The 6,529-nt window shown below is 42.6% G+C and overlaps 1 pseudogene; it reads right to left on the bottom strand.

Moving 5' to 3' along the window:
• Positions 1 to 539: 539 nt before the first annotated feature.
• LOC114681374 lies at positions 540 to 3,082 on the bottom strand (annotated as a pseudogene).
• Between the last annotated feature and the right edge of the window lie 3,447 nt (positions 3,083 to 6,529).

The following is a 6,529-nucleotide window of genomic DNA, read 5'->3' as shown; positions in this document are numbered from 1 at the left end:
CTAGGAAAATAAACCAAAGTTAAGGTTCAGAAACATCCCCAGCCCTCCTGTCCCTATTCAGTGTGTCCATGTGTACTAACCTTCTCTGTGATCACAGATTAAAGACTGATTATGTCTAGGCCAAACTTTGGCACATGTCAGAGCCTGGGGTTCAGTGGGCTGTGTTGAATGGTAAGAAAGTAGGGGAGTATGCATTCTGTGTTCATATCCTGGAAAAGAACAAAAGACCTTGGCTGAGGAGGCCAAATGTACAGCGTGTATAGAAGGACTGCCCTGTGTTCAATAGGAAAGGATGGTTGCATATGTACAACAGGTATGGAACAAGAAAGGATAGCTATCCTCTAGTGGGAGAAATTTAAGAACTCATTCTTGAATAGAAGCCTGAGTCAGCACAGGTTGCAGTTATATCTTTGATGCTAGAGGAAAGGCATCCATTCTTATCATGTGCCTAGGTGGCCTAGACAGTTGGCTGTGAACTGTGTGGACTATGGCAGGTTTGTCAGTTGGAGTGTATGGGCTACTTTTGATGAGACTTTACATCAGTTCACCTCTCCAAACATTTGCTTGCCAGTATCAGGCTTCATAAAGTAGGAGATTGGAAAAGCAATGATAGGACTCCAGGACACACAGACAGTGGTCTTTTTACTCTGAGTACCAGAGAAGGTCTTAATCATAAGGAGGTAGAACTCTGGAACCTTTGTATTTAAGGAGAGGAAGTCTTCCTGTTGGGGAATGAAAACTTCCCAAGTGAAAATGGTAACTGCACAGCAATCCAGACAGAATTCTTTTTCCCGGATAGTGTAGTAAGCTTTTATTGTGAGCATAGGAGTGTATGTGTGCCCGTTCATGTGTGTGCATGTATATGTGCGCCTCTCTCTCTCTCTCTCTCTCTCTCTCTCTGTGTGTGTGTGTGTGTGTGTGTGTGTGTGTGTGCATGTTCATAAGTGCACATTAGCTGGTGGGAATCTCATTCATTCACTTGCCATACCCACTGACAAGGATTGGTAGAGAGGGAGAGTCAGAAACAATGATGGGGCTGTCTTCAGGCCACAAAGAAGCACTTTATTTCCTTTGAGGAATAATTGTTGAGACAGAACAGCAGATCTCAACAATGAGGAGGCAGCCCGCTGGAGGCTTTGAGTAGGGGAAAGCTTTGTGTTGTGTAGTTAAAAGCATTTCCCGCATGAAATTCATGATTCCACAGGAATTAAGAGAAGAAATCTTCCATAGATACCTGTGTATGTCCTTGTGTGTGTGTGCGCGCGCGCATATTTGTGTATGAGCATGTGTGACTGTAAGTGCATCTGAAGTAGTAAACCCACTTGTTCAACACCCACTTCCCCTGACTTTTTTCCTTACCAAGGGGTCCAACTGTCTGAGAAAAAACTGGATGAAAGCAACTTGGGAGTTTCCTTTGAGGATGCCAGGACTGTATTGAAAAGAGACTGAGTAAAAAGTCAGGGGTAAAAATGTGGTGCAGGCGTCCCTGCTAAAGTCACAAAAACTGGGATCATACATCCTAGGCAAGCACTCTATCTACCACTGAACTACATCTCTAGCCCGTAAAATTACATATAGAGTGCATAGAAATGTGTGCAGGTAGATTAATACCAACATTATACTAAGCTGCACAATTTTATTCCTAAAAGATTATATATCTTGGATATTGTTGCTAAATTAATATTTGAATATCTCTTGCCATTACCGAGTGAAAACTGAGAAGCTTTAAGGGTTAGACATAGGCAATATAATAATTACATTGGTGGTTTTAGCATGTCATACATAATATTTTAATGTATTTCTATTTAAAATTGATTTAGCTAACATTTATATAAATATCTGCTGTTTGGAAACATTGAATGTTAATTCTGTGAACACTCTGCTAATTTAGACCACGTTAAGATTAATGATGTAGCTATTTAGTGAATCATATTGGTTAACTAGTATTTGAAAATACATATTATTTTTTTCTGAGTAGCCTTTTGAGAAAAGTGCATTGACTATAGTTCCTAGGCATATGTTACTTTAACTTGTGATTACTTAAACCCCTTCTTATAAGGAGTTAAGTAACACTCAAACCACAAGTTCAGTCAAACTGACTTCTGTCTCCCACTTCTGCTGGTCAACTTCCAATCATTTTTCTTGGTCTCTCAAAAATCAAAATTATCAGTTTTCTAAGAGGCTCGGCCGGGCAGTGGTGATGCACGCCTTTAATCCCAGCACTCGGGAGGCAGAGGCAGGTGGGTCTCTGTGAGTTCAAGGCCAGCCTGGTCTACAAAGCGAGTTCTGGGAAAGGCACAAAGCTACACAGAGAAACCCTGTCTTGAACCCTCCCCCCAAAAAAGGCTTGGCACTTTGCTGGAATCTCTGAACTATTACAGCATTTTCTAAATCTGCTTCTGATGTGAGCATCTCATCCAGGAGTTTGATGAAAGGAAGAGGCGTTGCCAGGGCAAAAGGAGGACTTTTCTGAGATCCTTGGCACTTTTCAGTGAAGTCTTGATTTGGCTCACCATATGAGACCCAGATCTCTGGACAGCCCATTCCTCAATCACTAACCAGATCTGAATACTGGTGATGGGCACCAAGTTGTTTAGTGAAACAGCAAAGTACTTTTATTTTCAACTTTGATACTGTTTGCTTTAGAAATGATTTTAGGTGTCTTCCTAGTCTATGACTCTGTCCTGAGAAAGACAGGGACACAAGCTTTGTAGACATACTTTATTTTTTACCTTCAACATTAACATCACCTCTTTTTTTTTTTATAAAAAATTATTCCTGTTATTCTGAAGGTATTTCCTGGTTTTGATGGAGTTTTGAAACTGCTGACTTGTCCCATCAGAGTGACTTCCAAAATCATTAACACTGAATCCATCGTTCCACAATTTCATATTTACATCTCCTTTTTCCTTCTGTTCAGTGGGGACAAGCATTTGCTATCAACCTTCTCTGCTTCCTCAAAAACGCTGTCAACAAAATATTCACAGTCCTTTGTTGATTATTGTTGAGGTGCTGATTGTCCATAGGTCATGATTCACACCCATTCTTCTTTCATACTTTCAAGATTATCTACTTCTTTCATTCTCTTCTTGCTACTCAGGGCATAACCCCTTAGCCTATTCTTCAGTCCCCTAGAGGTAGCAAGTGCTGCTCCAGCTGCTGGGCTGAATGAAACCCCTCAGTCCAGGAGTACCTGGAGACCCTCTTGGGGTCAGCCTTGCTGCTGAAAAGCCAGAAGCCATTTTTGAGGCAGATTCAGTTTCCTTCCTTCTATGCTCTTTTGTTCTCTGGAAAGTTGATTGCAGCACGGATGCAGTGTCAGCACATCTTTTGCACCCTGACTGTCCTGTGCTTTGCCCTTGACTCTGGGGTTAAGATGACAGCCGAGAATGTTGAACTAATGCACAAGTCAAAATGTTGTCATTATGAAGTACAATCACCTATATGCATCCTCTGTCCCAGCTTCCATTGTTTTGGTTCTGAGGTTTCTGATCTATATTCTAGCTAGGGATGGGGCTCCTTTAGCATTCCTATATGTATAGTTCTATGGTATTGAGGTCATACTGTGCCCATTTGTGGAATGTCACAGTCCAGTCCAAATAAGGATCCTCTTGTGTCTCTGACCTCTAGGCCAGATTCCTGACTCATGCTGGGAATCACATTTCTGGCAAGAAATAGCTAAGTTAGTGGGTCACAACCTTGTGACAGGTAACTGTTGACATTTTTCATGCAATGCTTTCCTGAAGTAGAATTTTCTTTGTCATTCCCCCAATAGATCCTTGTGGTCTACTCGGCAGGTTTCTGAACCAGTGAGCTCTGTTTCCTGAAGGACAGACAGTGCAGGGTCTCTGCAAGTTTTGGTGTCCTGGGAGAGCCAAGGTCCTGGTGACCAATGATGACCTGTGTCTGGAAGCTCCAGAGTCACACAAGGATTCTGAGCTCTTTGCCTGTTCAGGAAACACAGGCTCTAGGATACTCTGAAATTCACATTTGGAGTAGATATGAGTTGCTTACTGCTGAGGAGGTCTGCATCTGGTCTGAGAGATATAGGAACTTGCCTGGGCTTCCTTCCTGTCCTCCTAAAAGAAAGCAGGTGAGTTTCCAGTACAATAGGCTTCCTACAGAGTTCCTAACCTTTCTGGGCCTCCTCATCCCCATCCACAGTTCACGTCCTGCAGCCACACCCTGCCCTGAATACTCTTGCTTTTGCACAAGGGGTTGGGGAAGCAATGTTTTTTCCCCCATGCCTTCCTTATAGTTTCCCATTCACTATCCTCTCTTTATCTTTCTTCTGATAAGTGTTCTTCAAGAGAACTACATCTTCATCATAATCTAAGTGAATTGGAAAATATTGCAATGATGGAATGCACTTGGGGCATCTAGTGGATATGCAGCAGCAAGGAGAAAAAAATCATCCTTTCTTTGGGCGAATCTTTACTCTGGGTGAATATGAGTAGAAGCAGCAGTGATTGTGCCTAGACATAAATGTAGTGAGTAAATAGAAAATAAAAATAAATAGAAGTGAGGTAGGAGCAATACTATATGGATGTAATTCACTGATTGTGTCTGTCTCCTTGCAATAGCTGACCCATACCAAGAGGCACTCCATTTCTTGGCCATATTTCTCAAGATTGCAGGATACTATCCAGGATCAAGGCTAGGAAAGCCCTTCAAACCTCTTCTTCCATGCCAAGATGACCCTCAATGCCAAGCTTCAGTGTGATCACAGTTAAAATAATGGGTGTGACAAGTATCTGTGCCAATAGCAGAAGTTGAGGTAAGTGGGGCCTGTAAACAGGGCATGTGACATGCGTTCTCTGTATGTCTACTGCAAAGGAACCAGGGTATCAGAGAGTTCAGAAGCCATGGCAGAGCATACCACGTGAGCACTTGCTGAAGCATGGTCCCTTATTTCACAGAGAGAAGGACAATTATTGGTCTGTAAGGGATGTGTTTTAGAGACCAAGCCATCATGGCTGATAGGTAGTTTTAGGTGGCAAGTAGTGATGGCATTCAAGAGGGTAACAGATTCTGTCTTGTCAGGAGTCTCTACTTGTGTCTTGGTGGTTCAGAGCATTGGTTGGGAACCATGTGGATTTTAGCAGGTCGGTCCATTTGAATGTCTGCACTGGTAGTGTTTAGGACTTAGAGAAGGCTATCTTGCAGGGAGTTTCAGTCTTTAAGTAGGAGGATTCCCCTTGGGTAGTGAAAAGCATCCAAATGAAAATAGTAATTCTGCTGCAATTCAGAAAGCATTAGCTGCCCTGAATATCTGTGGCAGGGACTCTCTCTCTCTCTCTCTCTCTCTCTCTCTCTCTCTCTCTCTCTCTCTCTCTCTGTGTGTGTGTGTGTTGTGTGTGTGTGTGTGTGTGTGTGTGTGTTTATGTGTGTATCTGTGTGTGTCATCCTGTGCTTTGGAAAACAGTTAGCTTACCTGCTCATCCTGTGCTTTGGAAAACAGTTAGCTTACCTGCCACCTCCACTGATTGTCCCTTATTCATGGGGTCCAAGTCATGGATCAGGGACTAGATGAGGAAAGCACAAATCTATATGTAGAGGATAGAAAGACTGCATAGTAATGAACTGAGTAAGCTAGTTGTCTGTGTGGTCCTAGAAGACTGTGAAAGACATAATAACAAGTATCTCTAGAATGCATCTGTGTGCCTGTCACTCTAGTGAACAGCATCCCAGTGCCTTCCCTTGCATGTGTTCCCAGACACAGTCATGACTATCTGGATATCTGCCACGTAAAAAGAATGTTACAAGTCCTACAGGGACTTGGAGTACTTTGAAGAAAGAAAGAAAAGTATCCAAAGGGACTATAGGTCTGTGTGTTGATTTGGTGAGGCAGGGAGGAGTAAGAGATTGTGAAATAAAGCGAGATCATAATGGTTCCTTGGAAAGCCCAAGGAGATGGTTGGTTTTATTGTCCATAAGAGGTATACAGGTCACAACTCTGATATGTTATTTCTTCTTTGGATATTTTTTTAAATCTCTAGGTCAGGATCCTCTACAATAGTGGTTCTCACTCTTCCTAACTCTGCGACCCTTTAATACACAATACTTTGGTGACCCCCAACCATAAAATTACGTTTGTTGCCTCTTCATAACTGTAATTTTGCAACTGTTATGAATTGTAATGTAATGTAAATATCTGATATGTGACCCCTGTGGGGAGTCTCCGCCCACAGGTTAGAACCACTGCTCTACAACTTGGTTTTCAGGAAATGTTGGTTGGGGATGTCCCCAGCCAAGCTATGGCCTAAGCTGGGGAAGTTGGCTTCAGTTTTCAGTCAAATCCTCAATGAGGTTACCTGATAGCACAGGCTATAATCTGTGTACGAGGTGACCAAGCAGTTTCAAGTGACCAAGTGGCTTTCCTCTCTGCTTGACTCTAGGCTCTTGCCTGAGAAACTGAAAGCCTGAGAGGTTTTTTTCCTGTGTCCATACCAGGTCTACCTTCTGCCAGGTTTGAAGGCATTATTGGAGCTAGTCCCATGTTTTGGTGGTTGCTAGTCTCTCCTATAGC

This window comes from Peromyscus leucopus, chromosome X (assembly GCF_004664715.2).
Source record: "Peromyscus leucopus breed LL Stock chromosome X, UCI_PerLeu_2.1, whole genome shotgun sequence".
Classification (NCBI taxonomy): Eukaryota; Metazoa; Chordata; class Mammalia; order Rodentia; family Cricetidae; genus Peromyscus; species Peromyscus leucopus.
Note: the sequence above shows the minus strand (reverse complement) of the source record. Positions and strands in the feature narration are given on the sequence as shown.